Source organism: Carassius carassius, chromosome 35, assembly GCF_963082965.1.
Source record: "Carassius carassius chromosome 35, fCarCar2.1, whole genome shotgun sequence".
In the NCBI taxonomy this organism is placed as follows: domain Eukaryota; kingdom Metazoa; phylum Chordata; class Actinopteri; order Cypriniformes; family Cyprinidae; genus Carassius; species Carassius carassius.
Window position 1 is genome coordinate 13,760,905 of NC_081789.1, and position 25,017 is coordinate 13,785,921.

At 38.3% G+C, this 25,017-nt stretch overlaps 1 protein-coding gene across 3 annotated transcripts in view; it reads left to right on the forward strand.

The window, feature by feature from the left end:
* Positions 1 to 25,017, forward strand: part of LOC132116014 (docking protein 6-like) — an 87,306-nt gene that overhangs the window by 9,552 nt on the left and 52,737 nt on the right. The window lies entirely within an intron of this gene.

Sequence of the window (25,017 nt, forward strand, 5' to 3'; positions counted from 1 at the left end):
TATGTTGATAAATAGCGGTCACCCGCATATATGAGCAATAGACTATAATGAGCAAAGAGATGGCTGCCGAGCCAAAAACGATTCCGTTTTTGATGAATATAAAGCGTTTTATTGCACAGTAGAATGGATTTAGCCTTTTATTAGGCACAATTTTCATTTTGGCAAAAACATTTCTTCCAGAGAAATTTATTGGCAATGGTATGAGATGCAGGGAAGACAAATGGCCTGGACAGTAAAGACAACATGTAATTTATGGGAACATTGCCTGGAACAAAATTATATGTCATGAATATGATGAAATATATTCCCAGTAATGGAGATTCATATAAGATTGTGAATTTGTAGGCTACTGCGGTTCTTCTTGATAAAAGCTTCCTTTCAGGTCTGCGTGACCTTTTTACTTCAAATTTCTGATCGGAGTCCTCTATTCATGACGATTGAATGATTGCAGTGAATGATCTCTTTTAGTCATCCACTGTTATGCATGGGTTATCCTGAATCATAGATCAACTTAATTCTTTCAGAGAAAAGCGAGTATAAAAATAAGCATGTAATGACACAGAATAGCTATTTTCTGTGTGCGCTGGTGCATTTAAGTGCTTCAGGTCTCCTTTAATCTGTGTCACATAGGTTTCATATTCTTAGATGAATTAATATATATGCACCTCAGTGATTTCTTGGAACAGTCTTCAAACAATATCCCTGCATTAATACCGGTTGTTTACCAATGCAGGTGTTTGGGTGCACGTGCTTAGCCTTGGCGATTAGTCCAAAAATAGCATACCAACAGTGTCTCCAAACTGCACTTCATTATTCTCCACTGATCGTGTTGTCATGTGGGAGATGGTTGTCACGGTGGCGTGAAGGTAAACAAGTTAAAGTGACAGAAAATCAAAGCATCCTTGAGTTTTTCAACCATGTGTCTAAATAAGATAGAGCTTTGCTCATGAATAACTTACAGATCCTTTGAAAATACAAGGACTGTAAACCAATTGTCTTATTTTGCTGTATTACAAACCCTCATTCTATTGAGTTATAATCAAAACACTGGCAAAAAATGACTTGTGTATAGAATTTTTATGTAAGAAAATATCCTTGACAAAATCACTTCAGTTCCAGGTCTGGATCTGCAAAACAATATAACCGATTAGTAGTTTGACTAAATAATTGGTCTTAAAGGGATAGTTTACCTAAAAATGAATGGGGGGGTTAGTTACTGAATGATGATTGAAATTGCGCAAATGGCCTTAAGCTATTATCTAAATAAACTGTGAAAGTTCAGCATTGAAACGTGTTACGTGTTTAAATGTTTTCACGCGACAAAAGTATATATTATTACAACATAAGATCTTTTAATGTGTTAAATTATATATTTTTAATAATAAGTGCTGGGGGCGTGGCTTGTGGGCGTGTCTCGGGGCGTGGTCAGATTTTTCTTCTTTATTTTTGTCTCAAGCTGATCACATGCCTGATATTTAAAACTTTATAAACTGTAATCTCTACTAGCTTCCATTTACTGTTGTATGTGCATTCATGAGAGAGTGGTGCTCCAGCAGATGATGTAGGAAGTAGGCATAACTTGAGCTCAGGTGAGAATACACTAATCTCATGAGAACCAAGTTTTGTTTACAGCAAAGACTCTGTTGTTATTCGTATGAAAGAAGAAAGTCAATACACCTGCTACCACAGTTTGAGGGTAAATAAAACACCCATTTTTGGAAAATAATTTCCACACCTGGAAAAAATGGTAAAAAATTATACAGTCCCAAAGGTTTCAGTAGCAGAACATTTTATTGTTTAGAAATAGCTATTTCTGTGCGGAGCCCCTAAGAATAAATGAAATGAACGTCAAATTATATTTAAATGCTTTTGTGTTGCCCCAGAAACATTGTTTTCACTCGCCATTTTTTTTTTTTTTACTCACTCAAGAAACTTTCTGTTTCCTGACAAGGTTATTATATAATTTGTAGAGCTTTTATGTCCACTTTAATGTTTCGCAAAACATTTGCTTTCTCCCAAAAAACTGTGCAAAAATATTTGAGAAGCTGTTATCTTGCAAAACATGCTTTTATTTTGTGTAAATGTAATGTATTTTTTCATACAAACGAACTGACAGCACACTGTCAACATACAAATTAATTTTCAGCTACATAAAATATCAAAACAAAAATATATAAATGTAGAGAACCGTAATTTGACCTTTGTGATCCAACTACATCTTTTCAGACACTGCATGCGAGTCATTATTATGCATTCTGTCAAATCCTAGACATGCTGCCATGCATTTAATTTCTTTTGGAGAAATGGGTTCATTTGTTTCCGCCCTCCCAGTGCTATGCAGAGTGCTTGATATGTTTGATCGCTGCACCTTCACTTCCTCCTCAGCTACTGAACTCTTTAGCTCCTTCAAAGTGATTGTTGGCCTCTCTGTGGCATCTCTCACAAACCTACTTCTCGTTTGGTTGGAGGGCTTTGACAGATGACCTTTTCTATATGGTTTCTGGGTGGTTTGCTGTAGCTTCCACTTTATAATTGACAATTCAACCAACAGTGTTCACTGGAACTGGCCAAATCCTGTGTGTGTCCCATCCTCCGGTTATTCATGCGAGTTATGTGCATCTCTAAAAAACTCTTGAATCGAGGTGGCATGTTTGTTTGCTTGATTATTCACTTGTTTATATTTTATCGTGACATAAAGATCATCCAGCTTGACAGTTCTGTGCAAAACATAGTGTTTCCTGGGCTGTATTTGTCCCTAGGCAGCTTTGTGGATTGCAAGCTTTTCTACTGTATTAGAGCCCCATAATGGAAGCAGTGGATAAAAGAAAAAAAAAATCCATAGGCAAGCAACCGTACATGATTAAAAAAATGAAATCCCCCATTAGAGAGATGGGATGAGAGTATGGTAGTTATCCGGCTTATAGTCTCAGACGGCACACCCACAGACTTTTCACAGACTGTCTGATGCATCTTGCGCACAAAAATAACTAGAACTGCCTGTAGTCGGCAGTTGCAGTCTGATTGGCTGACTTCTATTCAGTTTCAGAAGCACAAAGGAAGTTGAAGCAGAGTGGTGTTCACAAGTTCCCAGATTGCTACAATGAATGCTTCTGAAAAAGAGCTAGTGACAGGAAAGTTTTAAGAGGTTTGTGGCATTGAATGTTTGGACTGACAAGAATTTTTTTTTATCTTTTAGTATTTAGAAACAGCACTGGCCATTTCATGAACAAATCACTGAATCAGATCTTTGATTGTTGATCACAGTTCTCAAAGATGATTCTCTCTGAATGATTCTTTCACAAAATCCAGGCTGGACGAAGTGGAAAATTATCAGCGAATAATAACGTGAATTTAGTTTGTCTGTCATTGTATTGCTATTGGATCACAACAAGGACAAGTTTTAGGAAGTTTGCATTGTTTTTTTTTGAAGGTTGAAAGCTACAGTTCCCATTGTAATTGCATGGAAATTAAAAATGTCTTCTTTTGGATGAAAGTAGCTCAAATGATTTTTGAAAGACATTAATATCATAATATGTACATTTAAAGAATCATTTGTGACTCTTGGTGTTATTTACTGGTGGATATACACTGCCATTCAAAAGATTGTGGCCAGTAAAATTTGGCCAGTCTTTTTAATCCATTTTCTATTCAGCAAAGATGCACTAAATTGATAAAAAAAATAACATTTATAATGTTACAAAAGATTTCTATTTTTTTTAAAAATGCTGTTCTTTCAAACTTTCTATTCATCAAAAAATTCTGAAAAATGTATCAATGAGTTCTACAAAAGTATTGAGCAGCACAACAGTTCATTTAAATTGTAATAATATTCAACAGTATTATTTGATAAAATAAATGCAGCTGGGAGCAAGGGACTAAAAATGGTTTGCTATAACTAAACATAACATATTAGTATTTTGTGATAAAACCAAAGGTCTGGTACTGAATAAGAAAAAAAATAGCCGAAAAACTTCTAACCTTAATAGTTAATTACTGTAGATTTTGACGTTTGTATATGGAGGTTTTTAGTATCCGAATAATCCCCGCTGCTACTGCTTCACTGTAAGATGAGAAAACTTGACCTACATATTGTTTCAACATTATTTTGCTGCTATTTTGGTAATGTACTAGTAGTATGTGCAGAGCTCAGGCAGGCGGTTAGACCTGCTTCAAACCTGACATTTTAACTAATGTTCTTCATGAAAGGTTAGAGTGACCTACATGCTCCATGTGGAGTTTTCTCTCTCCCCTTCTCTTTCTCCTTGCACCTGAATGAAACGATGCCTTATGTGTTAGAACGCACAATATGAAAAGTGTTAATTATTCAGACTTTAAATTAAGCGACTGACGTTAAAGAAGATACCTTGACATTGATAACAACAGCTTAATTCTATAGTATATTTAGCGCTATAGACAGAATATATGAACTGTATTACCGAACTTTCTATTCCTGATACCGAACAGGGATGTGGCGGCTCTGATAACCCAAATGTTTGTGAGTCATCAGCACCTGCTGAATGTCACCTGAATTCCATTTCCTCCCGCAGCTCTCAGATCTGTTGGCCGCAGTAACAGGGAAAGCAGCATAGGTGTTCTGCTGGACCAAATTTGTGCAAGAGGAATAAGTAAATAGAGTGTTATGCTAATGCTATAAGCCAAGAATGTCTCTCTCTGCCCCTCCTGTGCTATGCTGGACACTGGTTCTTTCTGGCAGTGTTATCATCCATGCAGATCTTTGAAAGGCTAGGCTTCGGATTAGCCCTATGCTGACACAGCATGACCTTGTTGGGTTGTGTGTATGTGCGTCTCTTTGATACGTGAAAGTGTGTGGATCTATGTGTGTGTGTGTGTGTGTTTGGGTTTGTGTCAGCAGTGTTTTCTCCTATAGGAGGTAGGAAAGGCAATGCTGTTCAAAAATAGAATTAAGAAAGAGTAATAAAAATGTAATAAAAAGTATAAGAAACATTTCTTTCTTTCTGAACAATATTTATGCAAAAAACATTGCTGGTTAATTTGGTTGAACTTTTAGTATATTACATTTGCATGTCTTTAACTTGGAATGTAGCTTGGGAAATGCTTGGACATTTGACTAAAAACACCCATTATACACCACTAACTGAAATGAAAATAAGTTTAAGTCAAAGTACTAACATTTCTAAAGCTGAACAGAAAAAAATATTAAAGCAAAATATTTTGAAATGCTAAAATAAAGGATCATAAAAAAATAGAATATTATATAAACTATGCTAAAATATCACTGGAACACAAAAGGGAACATTTTAGTGGTTTTTGCCCTTGCAATAAAAATCAAAGGTTAACTTAGGTTAGTGGTTCTCAGCCATGCTGAACACAATTAAGAAAATAAATAAATAATAATAATTCAGTTTTATAATATATTTTTAGTTTTTACATTAATTAAAAATGTACTAAACAAATATAAGCTATAATGTTTTTTATGTATAATAATTTGGATTTACATATTGTTTTCAGACCTGAGCAGACCTGTACTCACATAATAAACGTTATGCATTTAATACTTACAAGTGTGCACTTTGGCAGAATTTAATTCAAATAGTCATCTGCAGCCATTAGTTCGGTAAAATTGAGCATCAGAATGAACAAATTTGTTATTAAGGGAGAAAAAAAATGAAAAGTGGAAATACTTTCGGTTTGCCACCGCAACTCACTTGAAGATTTTCAGGCAAAAGGAAACACCCATATTCTACTACGCAACAATCATCCTTAATTGCAGAAATGTGGCAAAACATCTCTGTAGAGAACCTCACATTATTAAATTTGAACTTGCTTTCCATATTTGGATCAACATAGGCTTCTCTGTAAATGCCCATTTTCTGCAATGTCGTGTGTCAAGTCACGCTTCCGTGAGCATCTTACAGACTGCAACTTACAATCGCATCTTCATTGTGCTGTTATTCCTTTTCGAGCTGAAATCACAAAATTGGTCGGCTCCACACAGCATCAAGTGTTTTATTAATGGTAAGTAGAATGGTTCATTTATTTATTTCAATAAAGGTAATCGATTACATATCATAATAATAATAATTAAGCTATATAATGTTATAAATCTGGTTGGTTTGAGGCCGGTGAGACTTGAACTTGGACCATAGTGCTGCCCAGTGGAAAAAAAAAAGGTTGAGAACCACTGACTTAGGTGGTTAGTTGTCTAATAAAGTAAATTGAACCACAACCTCAAATAAAATGTTGTTATTATTATTATTATTATTATTATTATTATAAAACTAATAATAGCCAAACAAAAGTTAAGTACTAGTAACAACAACAACAAAAGCGCACCAAAAACTTTTCTTTAAAATCTTTGGTTGGTTGGTTTGGTTAGACGTTTAGTATATTATATTTGCTTGTTATAAGTGTAATGGTTTTCCATTTTCCAAGTATTTAACCTGGAATTTATATTGGACTAAAAAAAAAGACCATAGAGGGGACTTTGCCTCCTCATTTCACAAGTCGATCGCATGCCACTGGTGTGTGTGCCACTTTGGCGTATGTCATTAACTCCATATTAGATTTCTGGACTTGGGTGGGAGCCCATGGATATTTTATTAAAGAGCTTCCGTGCATGGGAAATGAGCCGGCGCTACACTGTGATTACTTCCTACTGGGGCAACGGTGTGTTTCACTTTCTGAATGCCTCAGATGGTGTAATCTATGATTAACTGGGGTAGAAGTTTCACTTTCCTTGGAGCAGTTGTTGTCACAAAGCAAATGAATAAATTAAATGATGCCTACACCTGAGACACATCAGCATGCAGTGGACATCAAACTTTTCAACATAATTATCTTACAGGCAAAGTAAAACCAGTAGTTTACCTGCCTAATAGCTTTAATGGGACAGCTCACCCAAAAAATCTAAATAAATTTTACTCACACTCATATTGTTCCAAACTGTATGAAAAATAAATAAAAAATAAATCCACAATACTGTAAAAAAAATAAAAATAAATAAATTATAAATTATAATCAAAATCATAACTACTTATAATATAAAATTATAATAAATATATAATTAAAAAATATGAAAAACTGAAAAATAAATTGCCAATAAATAGAACTATAAAAAAGCACAGAATTGCTAAGCCTAAAATTAAAACTGAAAATATAAAAATAAAAGCTAATACAAAAATGATTAAATACTATATTACATTAACAATTTTAAAATAACACTGGAGCATAAAACATTTTGAAAGAAATCCAATGTTATTTTGAATTTTCTAATAAAGTGAAGTGAACCTCAAACTCATATCGAATAGGATCAGATCCGCATATCTCACGTCATGTCAAACATTTTGCCCTTATTATGACAATATACAATATTATTGTCAAAATAAGGCTTGTACCAGAAAATCGTTAATGTAAAACCCTGATATCTCATATGTTGTAAAACTCAGACAAAAGCTTTATCAGAATGCAAACAGAAGTTTGGATGTGATTGCAGTAATGATGGCCTTAGCAACCGCCCGTCCAGATAATAAATCAAATCATAGCATCCTCTACAGCTCTGTCCCCAAACAGCTTGGCAATCATGTCGAGAGGAGCCCATTTTCTTGTTTGGAAACCGGTACTCACAGTGTAAAGATATTCCCAAACAACATCACTGCTCATCAGTCTTGCAACTTCATTCTTCATGTTTTCTCAAAATCAGCAGAAATTGCTTTGTGTGTGTGTGTTTAGTTATTCTCTTATAGCTTTAATGTGTGTTCCTGATTCCTGTGCCTTTGCAGATGACCTGTATTTTAGGTGACTGTATTTGCATATTATGTATAACGTATTGTCTAACATACATGGTTTATGTACAGTATGTGGATGGGATTGTGAGCTTTTTAGTTCTTAATAAAGTGGCAATGTTTTTTGTCCATATGTGGGTGTTATAGAAGTTCATTTATACATCATAAAACTCATTAAAATGAATAAATTAATATATACACTGCTGGTAAAATTTGGAGTCAGTTTTTTGCTTTAAAGAAAGTAATACTTCTATTCAGCAAGGAAATTAAATTGATTAACAGTGTGAGCAAAAACATTCATAATTTTACAAAATATTTCTATTTGCTGATTCTGAAGGCTGGAGTAATGGCTGCTGAAAATTCAGCATTGCATCACACAGATAAATTATATTTTAAAGTGTATTCAAATAGAAAATGTTTATTTTAAATAGTAATAATTGAATTACTATTATTAATAATAGTAATAATAACTTATAATAATTTCACTATTACTCTATTTTTTTCTGTGTTTTTAATCAAATAAATGCAGACTAATTGAGCGTAAAAGACATGAGCAACAGTGAACATAATCCACACTAATAAATAAAATAATAATAATAAAAAGCCTTCAAAAATAATTTTGTCATACTTGTATTCCTGTTTTGTTGTGTTTCTGTCCCCATGTGCTCCCTGTGACCCAGTTTCTCCCTTATTTGTACTCATTTGATTCAGGTGTGTCTAGTCTATTACCCTTGTTAAGTTTAATATTCAAAGTGTTGTCTGTTCTATGGTTCCTTTGTCCAGTGTAATACATCTATTGGTGCTATGTGTGTCTCCTGCCTGCCTTGTGTTACCCTTTGGTTTATTCATGAAAGACTGTTATTCCTGCTACTCCTACATCTCCTTATTCCTCATTCCTCACCGTATTAAATTAGATGTATTACAAATAATTATATTGGAGCCCCATTTCAGTTTTTGTAGACATACTTTCACTGAATATGTTTAGTTGTTTTTTTCATCTAGACTTGTCTGAAAGGAATTTTCTACAAATATTTGCATTGAAAACTGATTATTAAATTTTGTTTACAAGTCACGCAGTAATGTGCAGTTTATTTAATCTATGTATTCAGATTTGTTCAGATCTGTTTGAGGTTACCAAGCAAGTTACGGCAGTGTTGATTCTCTCCATCTCTGCCCTCCCTCGGTGTAGAGTGAGTACGATTGCAGTGTTTTCTAAGTAATCAGATAACCTCCTCTAGCAGCTTGTGGTTTGGATCACAGCAGACACAGATTTTATTAGAGAGGTGAAACGTCAGACAGTGGAGCCTCCAAGGTGGCTCACATCATCTTACTGGCACATGAAAAGGTCAGTCATCTCTCTCTGACTGAGCTACATTGTCTTTTGATGAGCCAATGTCATAAACACAGATATTCCTGCATGCTTACAGGGTCATGGTAGCATTCATCTGTTTAGGGCCTCATATTTTAAGTGTCGTGATTTGTTTCTTTTTTTATATATAAGCCCTATATAGTTTGATGGCTACTCTTTTGCAACTTTTTTCAGTTGCAAAAAATTTTTTTTGTAATAAAAGTTATCGGTGTATGAGTAATTATAAGAAATTAGGGATGCACCGGTTGACCGGCCATAAATCAGAAGCAGCCGGTTTTTGCTTAAAATACGCAATCGGCAATTGGCAGGTTTTTGTTCTTTTTTCGGCCGATTTTTCCGGAAGTGCACCCGCGTGCACATACTACATTGCAATCGTTCGCTATGTCATTTGTGTGGAAGTATTTCGAAATCTGTGAGCAGGACACGGGCAGCCGTTCAGCGCTGGAAATGCAGAGCTTCATGTCTGAGGCACAGATAGCAGGAAGCGATCAGCAGCTGGTGTACTGGCGCACTAATAAGAGTCCCTTTCCTGTGCGCACCAAAGCTGCGTGAGCACACTGTACCGGTCCGCACCCTGAACAGGAGTAGACTGTAAAGAGATGTTCAGATCAACTTCTCACGTGTTGGATGAGAAACGAAACGGACTAAACTCTGACAAAACTGAAATGTTTTTTTTTTTTTTGTAAATTAAGAACGTCCCTAGGTTACGAATGTAACCCTAGTTCCTCGAAGGAACGAGACGCTGCGTCGAGCGCTTTTGAGGAACGCCTTTTGCAAGAACAACTCTGAATATTGTGTGCAATCAGTCCAATGGAAGAGCGTGACGTCACAGGCGGGGTGACGTAGCGACCAGGAAGCTATAAAAGCACGTGCCACGCAGCTGGCTTCAGCTTCGAGTAGGGAAGCAAGCGCCGGCAGGGGTGCCGGGAGTATGTCTCTGCGACGCAGCGTCTAGTTCCTTCGAGGAACTAGGGTTACATTCGTAACCTAGGGACGTTCCTCTTCAGGAACTCGAGCTGCGTCGAGCGCTTTTGGGGAACAATGTGCCAACGCTGCCAGACTACCAAACCCCTGCCTAGTGTGTATCCGAAGAGCACAGCTAAGGCAAGAGGACAGAAGAGCCAGGAGCGGCTTGCATATCAAGATTGTAAAATCTGGCAAATGTAGAGGGCATGGACCATCCCGCAGCATTGCAGATGTCCAAGAGGGACACACCTGCTAGAAAGGCCTTAGAGGAAGCCATACCCCGCATAGAGTGAGCCTTGGCTCCCAAAGGAAGGGGAAGACCAGAGGACTCATAGGAGACGTTGATAGCCTCGACTATCCAACGGCTAAGGGTCTGCTTAGAGGCAGGGGAACCCTTTTTAGTAGGACCGTAGCAAACAAGCAATTGGTCAGATTTTATCCACAGGGCAGCTCTGTGGACGTATGCGTCCAGTGCTTGCACTGGACACATACAATTTAGCTTCTCCTGGTCTGGCTCCTGAAAGGGAGGAGGGCAGAAGGCCTGCAGTATGATAGGTTGTGGTGTTACAGAGGGAACTTTAGGAACATAACCCACTCGAGGGTATAAGAATGCTTTGGCCATACCAGGGGCAAAGTCTAAGTAGTTAGGGGCCACCGAGAGGGCCTGAAGGTCTCCAACTCTCTTTAGAGACGTAATCGCCAGTAACAGGGCAGTTTTAAGCGTCCGATGTCTATCTGAGATGTCTTGTGTTGGCTCAAATGGAACTTTGCAGAGAGCCTCTAATACCACAACCAAATCCCACGGGGGAATACGGGACCGTACTGGAGGTCTCAGCCTCAGTGCACCGCGGAGGAAACGTGTAACTAGGGGGTGCCTACCCACTGACTGACCAGCGAAAGGGACGTGGTAAGCAGCTATGGCCGCCACATACACCTTTAGGGTGGAGTGAGTTAACCCTGCAGAGAGCCTAGCTTGTAGAAACTCCAGAACTGTATCAACCGGGCAGTTAACAGGGTCAAGCTGGCAGTCTCTGCACCATGAGGTGAAGAGTTTCCACCTCAGGGCATACAGTTTCCTCGTAGAGGGAGCTCTGGATTGGAGGAGGGTCTCAACAACCTCAGTTGAGAGACCGGAAGTTATGAATTGTGCCCCCTCAGGGGCCACACCCACAACTTCCACAGCTCCGGGCGAGGGTGGATTATTTTGCCCTGCGCCTGATAGAGTAGATTTGTCCTGATTGGAATCTCCCATGGAGAGCCATTGAGGAGAGAGATCAGATCTGCGAACCATACTCGGCCCGGCCAGAACGGGGCTTCTAGTAACAGACGGAACCCGTCTCGGCGTACTCTCGCCAGAACTCCCGGGAGCAGAGCGATGGGGGGAAAGGCGTACAGACGAAGCCTTCGCCAAGTCTGTGTCATGGCATCTAGTCCCAGTGGAGCTGGGTGAACTAGAGAGAACCAGAGGGGACATTGCAATGTCTCTCGAGTTGAGAAGAGGTCCACCTAAGCTTTGCCAAATATCTGCCATATCTGCTTCACCACCTCGGGGTGAAGCATCCATTCCCCGGGCCTTGGCCCCTGTATCGACAGCATGTCTGCTCCCACATTCAATCTCCCAGGAATTTACACTGCTCTTAACGAGAGGAGTTTGCCCTGGGACCACAGGAGGATCTGGTGTACCAGCTTGTATAAGGGGCGCGAACGCGTGGTTCTCTGAACTGGAGAAAGTACACTCTTCTTGGCGTTCAGTCTCAAACCCAGCTCCCCCATGTGGGTGAGAACGACACCTCGATGTCGAACTGCCATCTGCTCTGACTGAGCTAAAATCAACCAATCGTCGATATAATTCAGAATGCGGATGCCCTGCATACGGAGGGGTACCAGAGCCGCATCTACATATTTCGTGAACGTGCGGGGTGAGAGTGCGAGGCCGAAGGGAAGTACTCGATATTGGTAGGCTTTGCCCCCAAAAGTGAACCTCAGAAACTTCCTGTGTTGTGGAAGGATGGATATGTGGAAGTATGCATCTTTGAGATCTATTGTGACAAACCAGTACTCAGATCTGATTTGAGCTGCAACCTGTTTGACAGTGAGCATTTTGAACTTCAGTGACATTACTGAGAGGTTTAATTGACGTAAGTCTAAGATCAAACGCAACCCTCCATCCTTCTTTGGAACTATGAAATACCTGCCGGATTCCCTGTCTAGAGAAGGGACCACCTCGATTGCCTCCTTCCTTAATAGGGTATTCACTTCTTGTTCCATCACCAGAGCCTGCTGGGGGCAGACGACTGTCGGTGTAACCCCATTGAACCTCGGTGGTAGACGGCCGAACTGAATACAATAGCCTCTTTCTACTGTGTGCAGGACCCATTGAGATACATTTGGCAGTAGTTTCCACGCTGCTAAATATTGTACTAAGGGAATCAGTCTCTCGAGACTGATCTCTGGTGTAAGAGGCCCCCGAAGGGGTGGCGAGTTTTCCAGCTCCGCTACGCTCGCGGGCGGACATAACTGGGAGTGACACTCGCGGGAGACCGCTGCGCCCTGAAACACTGGCAGGGTTGGCAGACCGGCCTCCAGAGGGCACTGGGGTGAGACGGGCACCGTATAATGAGGTGGACACCGCTCTTCCCCCTTAGGGGCTACCCTCATGGTCACTGCGCCTGTGGCGTCAGGACCTCTTTGTCGAGGACTTCCTAGCTTTGATAATTGCACGAAGATCTGATTTTGCTTTGAAAGTCCCCGACTCAGAGCGACGCTTAGACCCACGGTCTCTGCGTGGGGGAGCACGAGTGGCGACGTTATCTCCCGCCCAGATAACCCACGAGAGCGATGAGGGAGGAAACTCTGGAATGTCGCCGCCTGTTTGCGTGCCTCCTGGAACCTGTCGACGACGGTATTGACTGTGTCGCCGAACAGGCCCGAGGCTTGAAGCAGGGCGTCCAGGAGGCAGACCCTGTCACGCTCTCTTATCTGAGACAGGGTCAGCCATAAATGCCTCTCCGCGGCCACCAAGGCTGCCATAGACCGCCCAATCGCGCGAGCGGTCTCTTTGGTGGCGCTGAGGGAGAGATCAGCGGTCCGCCTAAGCTCTGCAATATCGTCGGACTTGATCCCCTCTCCCTCGTCTACATCTCTCAGCAGGTCAGCCTGATATGCTTGGAGGACGGCCATAGCTGTGCAGGCACACCCCCGCTTGACCTGCTGCCACATAGCCCTTGCCCAGTAACGAAGATGTTGTCTTTAACGGTTTTGTGGGCAAGGCCGGAGCCTTCAGAGACGACGCCAAACCGGGTGACAGATAGCTCGCAAGCGTCTGCTCAACCCGGGGCATTGCTCTGTACCCCCGCTCATCGAGCCCCACGACATTGCCGTAATACTGAGAGTCGGGGCCGAAGAGACGGATCGAATAGGGGTGTTTCCACGACCTTGCTATTTCTTCATGGAGGTCGGGAAAAAAGGGAAGGCTCCGGGCTGGAGGTGGCTGTCTCGGCCGCAGAAACCGCTCATCTAATTTTTTTTTTCTGAGGTTCATATTTTTTCTCTGCAGGCCACTTGATTTTTAATTTATCAACTGCACGAGTAACCACCTCCAACAGCTCCTCATACTGGGGCGATAGGGGTGGCGAATCCCTTCTAACAGTCGCCACATCCACCTCATCAGATGAAGAGAGGTGGAGTGTCGACCCCCGTCCTGTGGGGAAGAAACCGACGAGCGTGCATCCGAACCCAGGGTTTGGGCGCCAGATCTGGCAGATGAGGAAGAAGATAAGGACTGGCCCGTCTCCATACCCTCCGCCAGATCCACCAGCGAACCCCACGAGTGCAGCAGCCGCTCTGCCTTGGCAGAAGCGGGGCCCTCCGGGATCGAAGCGTCCGCATCGGCAATCGTTCACAATGCGGACAGTCGGCTCCCTCGAGAGCCGACTCAGCGTGCTTCGACCCCAGGCAAACCACGCATAAATCATGTGTATCCCCAGCCGTGATGTAACGTTGGCAGGGAGGAACACAATTTATAGCGTGATTTGGTTTCGCCCTTCAAATGTCTGGTCTTAGCTTTGCTCTTAGGCATTATGTTGCTTTATTGAGACAGACAACACTAAATAAGACTTACAAGACAGACTTTTGAACATGCACACACAGAGCGCTTGCTGAAAGATGCGAAGCTGAAGCCAGCTGCCTGGCACGTGCTTTTATAGCTTCCTGGTCGCTACGTCACCCCACCTGTGACGTCACGCTCTTCCGTTGGACTGATTGCACACAATATTCAGAGTTGTTCTTGCCAAAGGCATTCCCCAAAAGCGCTCGACGCAGCTCGAGTTCCTGAAGAGGAACTTGCATACACGTTTAAAAAGCCAGAAGTAAACGTTAGTTCTGCATTAGGATTATTATTTTTATTTTACCTTAAAATTACATAGACTTAATTTGATAAAAAAATCATCTGCTGTAGCACACTGAAAAAAAGTGTTTCATTCATCCAATTAAAACATTTTAGGGTAATGATTCACATCTATATTTTTTTACTTGAAACAATAAGTTATTTATTTTTCATTGGCTCAAGTAAAATAAAAATTTAATTGGATGAATGAAACACTGCATCTTTGTTTTATTCGCACCAACATTATTTGGTATTAAATGTAGGCTACTTACTGTGCAGTTACTGTTAATTTCAAATGGTTACGGTTATCGTATGCCAGTTTGGCCTATTAAATACCAAATAAACATCTTGTTTATGCACACTTTCCTTCTTTCTTGTTTGTTGCTAAATTAAAAAAAAAAATTGGAAATCAGTATCTGAATCGGCCAGTTTGCTTGTAAAAAATCGGTATCAGAATCAGCCATTGAAAATCATGATCAAGCATCCCTATAAGAAATTACTATTTCAGTCTTTCAGCTTAAATATTTCACATTTAATTCAATGTGTTACTTTGTTTCTTTGTAAAATGTACTAACAATTTCTTAGTGAAAACTGTTTGTACACCAAATAATTCTCAGTGTTATATAAATAATTTCAAACGTCAGTTTTCAATGTTTTATGTTTAAAATATCAAAACATTATTTATGTATTAAAAGTTAAAGTATTCCATGTCCCTCAGAGCTGCATTAAACAGTGTGTAAATGCATCTAAATTACACTTCTAATGCCGGTCCTGTGTTTCCTCTGCATTGCAAAGATCAATTTTGTTGATACTGATTTCATTTGCTTGGTAAAAGCCCAAATGCAAGAATTTGACTCAAAAGATGGTGCACACTTTTAGAAAAAAGGGCTTAAAGGTAAAAATGGCCATAGAACTAGTTGGAAATGATTAATTTCTATTATTTTGCTGTGAACTTACGAAATTCAGGAGCCAGCTGTTAGCACAATTAGAAATAAGATATCAGCACAATAACACACTCTAATTACTGTTAATAATAAAATCCCCGAAAATGATAACGATATCATTTATTAATGATAATAAATGATAAAAGATATCATATTTTGCAGATCTCATATATCCCTAATTCATATTATTTAATGATATAATATTTTATCGATAATAATTGTTAAAATTAATATAATAATTAATACTTCTGACTCATCCATTTTCTTAAAAATGGTTTAAAGGCTGCAATGTAAAATTTAGCATTTTATAAAACGTTTTGTTTTTGTGAAAACTTGTATCTGAACTGTAAATTATGCTTTTTACAGTAATTTTACAGTTTAATATGGTACTAAAGACATTGCCCAATCCCGCTCATATGGTATTCATTTTGTTTGTGCAGATCTTAAAAAGGTCTTCAATTTGAGCTTAAAAATCCTGCAGAAACCCTGTAAATATGCGCAAATAAGGGTGCTGATAAAGCGGTACATCTGATCATGAACGTGATGACATGGATTAATGTGATACATACAATAATATATACCGAAAATTCAAAGAAGAGTAAACGAGAAGTAACTGCCTTTATTCTTTGAGTTTTAAACTAAAGTGCGTAATTTGTTCTGAGACTGTAGTGCCGGTAAACGTGAAAATATCATTAGAACTTTTAAATGTTAAAGTTTTCATGTCACTTTAAGCCTTTATCCACTGATTCTGATAACGTTCAGAGAAGATTGTGCATCCTTAGTCGAGATTTTAAAGTCCAATGAAGTGCATCTATCAATCATTAAAAGTTCTCCACGTGGCTCCGGGAGGTTAATAAAGGCCTTCTAAAGTGAATCAATGCGTTTGTGTAAGAATAATATCAATATTTAAAACTATATAAACTGTAATCTCTAGTTTCCGTATACATGTCCTATCCATGTAAACGAGAGAGTTGTGTTCCAGCGGATGACATAGGACGTAGGCAATTCATCCATAACAGCCCTTTTGGCTTGTTTCAGCCTAGTAATTTAAGCAGTGTTTTCCTCTGAGAATCCTCTAAAAATATCTACTGGGATTAAAGTGCTCTATTAAATGTTATATATGGCATGCATCAATCCTTATCAAACTCTGCAGAATTTTTGTAAACACTATTTATGGCTGATTCTTAATGAAGTGGCTAAATTTACCTGGCTTAGTTTCCACTGAAGAGTCCTTATGCGTGTATGTATAATTTTGACGGTTTGGAGAGTACATTGCATCCTGATTCATAATTGAACAATCCACTCCAGAGACGGAAGGTTTGTTCATTAATCAGCCTTTGAAATTTCAGTATGCAATCAGAGAGCTCGCAGAGATACTGTCCGCCCGTAACTCCTGCCGTCTATTGAGCTGCACTAAGTGATGGAGAAAGAGGGAGGCTGATTGCAAATTCATTTATGTCAGTCATAGTTAGGCTTGATGACTTTGGCCATGGTTGCGTAAAGTGAAAATTGGGTAAGAGTAGTGTGTTTATTTGGGGATAATACCATGAAAAGAATTAAATGCCATGGACAGAATTAGCATTTATATAAAGCTATTACACACTCAAGTTGCATTTACTTGCCAATTTCAACCTTAAAAAAAAAATAAAAAAAATTCAGTGGGTGCCTATTTAGATTTTAGCAGAAAATCAGCAGCTTTTTGGGAAAAAATGCAAGTCAATTCTATGGAATGGTGTTCAGATGAACTTGAAGAAAAATTGGCACCAGCTTTACTGGCACAATTTCAGAAATACATGCAAAGTGACAAAACAAACTACCTACATCTGAGTTTGTTTTTATTTTTTTTAATCTAAAATGCTGCTGAGAATGAGAACATATATAGCATAAGATATAGAACTAGTTCAGTTTGCAAACACTCTGGCTGTGTTCAGGCTTTGTGAGCCAAGTGTGGGAAATTTTTTATTCATTGCCTTAGAAGTTCCTGTTCTGAATAGGTTACGGGACTTTTCGTATTGTTGTGAAACTGAAAGATAGGGAAGTGCACAATGAAGTATAGTGTAGCTTTTGCTACATGGTCAAACCCTTGATACAGATCAACCAAAAGGAAAATTTTCTTACTTAGGAGACATAATAAAGTTCATAAGTTTCAGGTACAGTAATTATATAAGCTTGGTCTTAGATGTTTTCCTATAATTCTTTATAAATAAAAATATCAAAAAAGCATCACTGTAAATAAATAAATAAATTGTAAATGTGTTTTTATATAAGAAAATTCTATTTGTGTGTTTTTGCTAAGTTCATATTTAATTCATTTATTTGTATTTATTTGTGAAATGTAGCAATTTCTGAGTGAAAATGAAGTAAATCCTACACCATTTTTTTGCCCATTAGAAGAAAAAACAAAAAAACAACAAAAAAAACTTTTTACCAACCTAATACACAGTGTTGGGAAGGCTACTTTGGAAATTTAATAGGTTACAGATGACAAGTTACCATATTTAAAATGTAATAAGTAGTGTCACTATTTAAATTACTTTATTAAAGAAATGTAACGGATTACATTTTTATTATATTTCTGATGAATGTTTTCAACTGTTATTCATTTTCATACATTTAAAGAAGGTAAGGTTAGTAGTACTCAACACTGATTACTGTCAGACTTTCAAAACCCTTCATTACTTGAATTAAGATTATAATTATTTAAATTTAAAGCACAGGTACCATAAATTCAGATTGTAGCACCTCTTTTTTTTTTTTTTTACACTGAGATCATTCTGAGGTTAAATACTGATTTAAAATTATAACAATAAATAGTTTATTAGGTATGATACTGTTTTTAAAATCAAAATATTTTTTATCTTACCTATGATATGAAATACTGACATCTAGCAATGCCTTGAAAAAAAAACAGTCAATCTTAAAAAACAAAGCATATGAACCCATGTAGGAAATAAAATAGTAATCGATAAGTTATCAAATAAGCATGTGTCCTAAACTCCTGAAAATAGAGTAATGAATCCAAATTGGGAAAGAAATCAATTAAATCTCTCTCTCTCTCTCTCTCTCTTGCTCTCTTAGTTACAGTACTTATGAAAATGGTAGTGATTACAAGGGGGATATATCTGAATATTTTCTCTCTCTCTCAAACACACACACACACACACACACACAGAGAGAAAATATTCAGATGTATTCCCCTTCTTATCATTAACATTTTCATAAGTACTGTAACTGAAATTTAGATTACAGTTACATTTATTTTGTAAATTATGTAACTCCAATACATGTAACTAGTTACTCTCCAACACTGATAATACATGATATATTATGCAATCTGTTCAAATAAAATGGTTAGTTAGCCTTACAGCCAGTGAATGTACACTGAAAAAATGGTAGGATTTAGTGTGAAGCCACTTTTACCTAGAATTTGCTGTTCAATTTCACAAATAATTATGAATAAATGGCAAGTAATAGGACTGTGAATCTTTGGGTAGACAGCGAATCGGTTTGATTCACAATTCATAGGTTTTCAATAAGATTCAAGAATGATTTTTGCAAATTCAGTTTGGAGGGGCAATAAACATTTACATTTCTTGAAAGCAATTTTTGAAGGGGACACAAATAATACAGCTAAAATTTTACTTTTAAGGAAAAGTTTACACTGAAGAAAACCTTACTACTAATAGTGCAACAGGGAGACCATACCAATTTGACAACTTCAAGCAGTGAATAAAATAGCCTTGACAGCCGAGTTCCACAACTATTGACTTTGTTCTCACCGGACTTGTGTGTGTGTGTGTGTGTGTGTGTGTGTGTGTGTGTGTGTAGGTGATGCAGGGTTGCCAGGTTTTCACAACAAAACCCGCCCAGTTGCTACTCAAAACTAGCCCAAAAGTTTCCACAATCGCGTTTCAAGGGGGATTCCCCAGTAAAACAAAATCACAAAATACACGTTTTTTGGCGGGATTCCTCTGGTAAAATTTGCACGTGTTATTAGGCTCGCTTTAACCCGCAGGCATGAAAAACAACCCAAGGCAACAGTGTTTAAAGGGGTCATATAACGTTGCTAAAGAGAACATAATTTTTTGTATTTGGCGTAATGCAATTTGTTTATGCGGTTTAAGAAAAAAAAAAAAACACTATTTTCCACAATAAAAACAATAAAACCTATTATAAACAAGGCATTTGTTGCATCCAGTGGGGACATACAGTAATTACTGATTATGATGAACTATACTTTCTTTTTACACGTTGCTTTGCATATCGCGCCGCGTAAACATAAAACCATGTCTGCATTTGTGATCAGAGAAACAACAAACAAGCGCAACTCTGCACTGCTCAAGACTCACGTTTGAATCATCAGTGGTAAATTCTTTAAATATGAAAAACGTACTTACAGACTGTAAGTCAGAAGTGCAAGTAGGGGAAATCGTGGCCTAGTGGTTAGAGAGCTTGACTCCTAACCCTAGGGTTGTTGGTTCAAGTCTCGGGCCGACAACACCACGACTTAGGTGCCCTTGAGCAAGGCACCGAAACCCCAACTGCTCCCCGGGCGCCGCAGCATAAATGGCTGCCTACTGCTCCGGGTTTGTGTTCATGGTTTGTGTGTGTGCATTTTGGATGGGTTAAATGCAGAGCACAAATTCTGAGTATGGGTTACCATACTTGGCTGAATCTCATGTCACTTTTTTTACTTATAGACTTTCCTTGCAAAGTTGGAATTACCCCACTTTATAGAAACAGACACCGGCATTGTAGGCTACTCTTCTAGGAAACAGTCTTCATACTCCATATAATGCGCTGCACACATCTGAATATTCAGCCCGTTCTCATCCCAAGGCGTCATATACTGACACTCTTGACATTTCGTCAACATCCTACGCACATGGCACCCTCTAGCGTCAATATTAGAAGCAAATAAAAATGGGCCAGAAGGCGCCTCCTAGCGGTCTAACCCTAACCCTAACCCTAACCCTAACCTTAACCCATAATCTGTGTCTCATATTGACGCTAGAGGGTGCCATATGCGTAGGATGTTGACGAAATGTCAAGAGTGTCAGTATATGACGCCTTGGGATGAGAATGCGTTAGAATATTTGGGTTAAACTGTTCCGGAACAGTATAGTAAAAACAACTTAACCACTGATTTCTAGTTGTGTCCTCTTTTGGAAGGCCAAACACTTTCACAGTGAAACACACAGTGTCTCTTCAACATGGTGGCAGCAGCAACAGCAACAATAAAAGTTACACCTTCTTTCTTTGTGTCAACATTTGGGCGGCATTATGCAAATCTTCCCACATCATGAAGAGCTTGTAACTCTCCAAAGAGCAAGGAAAAATTGAAATTGCATCATATGGCCCCTTCAAAGTAGCCCATTTCTGCAGAGAAACCGTGGAATTGGCAACACTGAGGTGATGTAAAAGAGGAAAGCATTTGGACCAGAAGAGGAAAGCACTGTGAGGCAAAGGAGGGGGAGACTCAAAATGTTTCTAAACTTAAAACCCGTTTTTCCCCCCATTTGCATTCGTGTTGTTTTACTGCTTACAAAGTTATTTAAAGGCCCTATGACATGAAAATTTCACTTTCTGAGGTTTTTTAACATTAATATGAGTTCCCCTAGCCTGTATATGGTCCCCAAGTTTCTAGAAATTTTAATCAGTGTAAATCGAAATTTTGCTATCTTTCTCTGCCTTTGAGAAAATGGAAGCTCAAACGGGCTGATCTTGAATCTCCTCTTTGTGACGTTGTAAGGAGAATTGTTACCTCCCCTTTCTCTGCTTTGCCCGCCCAAATATTTACAAATAATTCAGTCGCAATGTCAGCACAGGCGTTACAAACAGACTTTTATGATATGGATTTGACAGCACCGACACAAACAGTGAGTAACAGTGTTCATTAATGCCTGATCTGTGATCAGTGATTTCTGATGTGTAGCTAATTATTCAAGTTCACACAGACTTTCTTTCTAAATCGTTTAATAATGTTTATGCATCAGTGAATCAAGCCAGTGACTAAACGATCAACTTCACGTTGTTTCTCTTAGTAGCATGAAACAAATCTGTTATTTAAATTGTGATTTAACTACGGAGAGCGATCAAACAATGCTCCCTTTTTTTCGGAGCTCTCACACATCGCGAGTATATCTGCACACTTGCCCAAACTGCCGTTACAATGAATGACGCTGTTATGCTGCACAACGGAGCTCTTACTGTATTCATGTGGTGCATTCATGTGTTTGCTGTTAGTTGTGGTGAAAGCATTTTGTGAGAGAAAACGTGTTGCAATAATGACGAGATCACTGCATTCACGCGATAAACAGACTCTGTCTACTCAATGCTGCTCATCACTGCAGCCTTTCATGTGATGGGAAAAGATCGAAAAAATAATTATATAATCAACAAATCCATGATTTGTTAATCTCGACAGCTGTAATAGTATATATATATATATATATATATATATATATATATATATATATATATTATATATTGAGTCTCACAACAGAAACGCCCCTTCAAACAGAGCATTCAAGCCAGAGGGCTAATAAAAATGCTTTTTATTTCTAAATTTTTAATGTAAAAATCATACTAATAATATAAGTACACCTAAGGAAACATTAAAAAGCATTTAAAGAAAAGGAAATAATCCATGTCATGGGACCTTTAAAGTATAAAACGTTATTTACAATTCACAGCGTGGTTTTTAATAATATTTTTAGGGGGGACAACCAGAGGTGTAGTGGTAAAAAAAGAGGTGGGTAAACTATAAATTCTGAGTGACCACATCGTGGTCACGGTAAGGTGGGCCACTGCCTACCGGTGTATGTGTATCCTGATGACATCGCTATAGGCTATCATTTAATATTACTACTAAGGGTATCAGTGGTTGTTCCCTCATATAGGTCACACAATCACTATTCAATTCATACATTAATCTAAGTTCTTGTTAAAGAGACTCAAGAAGGAATAATAAGGTTGAAATCTATAAAGTTTACTAAATGACAAAAGAGAGAGAACAATTTTTTTTTTAAAGAGGAATAGAGAGGGAGGCTTATATCCAGGGGTTCCAATGCAATGCACTTGTACGTAATTATTAGGGATTTTGGATTATTTTCATAGTCGATTAATCTGTTGAATATTTTCTCAATTAATCGGTTTGTTGTTTGGTCTATAATATGTCAGAAAAATATGGATCAGTGTTTCCCCAAATGCCTAGGAATGGTCCTCAAATATCTCGTTTTGTCCACAACTCAAAGATATTCAGTCGACTGTCACAGAGGAGAGAAGACACTAGAACATATTCACATTTAACAAGCTGGAATCAAATATTTTTTTACTTTTGTCTTTCATATATTTTATCAATGACATAGACTGCAATGACACAGACAGAAGGACATCCTTTTGGTCGCGTGGTTCACATGAGATGATTGACAACTTTACAAACTAATGATATTGCACTGATGTTATAGCTGACGCGAATCAATTAGAGGAGAGAAATTTTATTAAAATTATTATCTCTTCAAATGTGCTGGACTATAGCCCTGGCAGATCGTGGATACTGTATGTATACAAACACAAATAAACCGGAGATGAGATGAATGGCTGCTGTATGAGTGATGATTTCTATTAAAAATAATGAACGTTATTATTATTGTTATTATTATTATTATTATTATTATTATTAATTGCCGGATTCATTTTTGAATCTTGATGCACTCTGTTGCGTGTCGTTCATTTTGAATGAAACTTTAATATGACTCAGGACTACCGTGTTGTCTCAGAGAGTGATTCGTTCATTTTGTGTTGACCGCAAATGCTCATTACACAACATATGGGTTCTGAATCGACAGGTGAGGTCCGAGTCTTTTATTCTTCCTGTCAGTCCCATAGAGACGGGAAAAGAAAAGATTAGTTCATTTTGCTGAACGAGACTCAAAGATCCGAGTCAGTAAAATGATCCGAAATTCCAACTACTACTGGCAACACCCGAGCAATTGGTCAACACTGACAAGTTGCAGCGCAATATGAAAGACTTCATCTTTAACAACAAACAACCTATGAAACTAATAATGAACAATATGAAACTAAAATGACATAAGCTTAATTTAAAATGTCATAGGAACTGTAGGCTATTTAGAGGTGGATAAACTCAATTTAGAGGTGGATAAACGCACTTTGGAGGTGGGTAAACGCTATTTCCGAATTTTAGCCTCCACTACATCCCTGGGGACAACCCTCAGATGGGGGTGGGTCCTGTCCCCCCCGACCCCCCTGATATTTCTGCCTATGACTGGGCTCAATTAATACCAATAAATACAAACATTTCCGTACCAAATCTGTTGGTTTGAGAACACTTCAAACTCTTTAGAGAAACTCACCAAGAAGGCTGATGAACGTCATCTTTCTGCAAGTCTTCACGAGATCTCACGATAAGTGATGTTAATTAAAGTGACATGATATTGTTATTAAATTGATTCAAAAAAAAAAAAAAAAAAAAAAAAGTTGAGCGGGCAAATTGCTAGTTTTGTCAATTTACGAACTTTTTAAAATATTAAGTTTAATGAAAAAATTCATAAACGGCAAGTTAATTCAACTTTACAAAATAAATTGAAATGACTAAACTGCAAAATAATTTTTTTACAGAGTTCCTGATTTTCCCATTTGCTACAATGTGGATGAAATGGAGCTATTTTGCATGTAACCTTTTGGCTCGACACACATAGCAGGTATCAGGCGCACCAGGTGTGCGTACAGGAATTCAACCAGATCAATTATGTTGAGTGCCAAATAAAGCATTGTTCTTTTCCCATGCACTACATCAGTGGAGTAAACAAATTAATCTTGCTCATGTATATGAATCCCGACAGGAATACTCATACATCAACAAATGAGCACTGGTTGCCTGCAGCAGGATTCTGTAAATGAATCCTCCTAACCTTAAAAGCATGCTGGGTTTTTAAGTGTGCTCGGGTTGCATTATGCTCCTCGGCACAACACACAATATAGGTATGCAGAATTTCTTTTTCAAAACCAGACTCGAGGTACCATTAAAGTTCTATATTAAAGATAACAAACAGTGGCACTGATCCAGGTGGACTCTTAAACCTCGGTAAATATCCATCGTAAAATATTCAGCTACATTAGAAGAATCGTCTTCCATTCTGTAACGCGTGATGTTTTATTATGCAAATAAATCAGAGATATTAAACAGATGTGGATGGTCCTGCTAAGAAAAGGCCATTCAAACCTCATTTGTTAATTATGAAAGTTTGAACTGCTGGGTTATTGATTGGTCAAAGCTATGGTTTCCCCCATGCCATTTAGGGAGAGAACTGGGTCTGTTTTTGGGCAGTGTAAGATAATAAACACAAGTGTCCAGGGAAATGGATTGAAATGAGTGTGTGTTTGAGTATTTAAATAAAAAAATATATTTTTATAGAGATTGTGCACATTCTCTCACACTCTCTCTTTTCCGTTGACCTTGAAAGGCTGTCAGGGGAATGTGAGTGTTTAATCGGTGAAAGTCTCAGACGTTGCTGGGAGGAATGTTTCTGACAGAATTTTAGACCTTCATTTCTTTAAATAGTACGC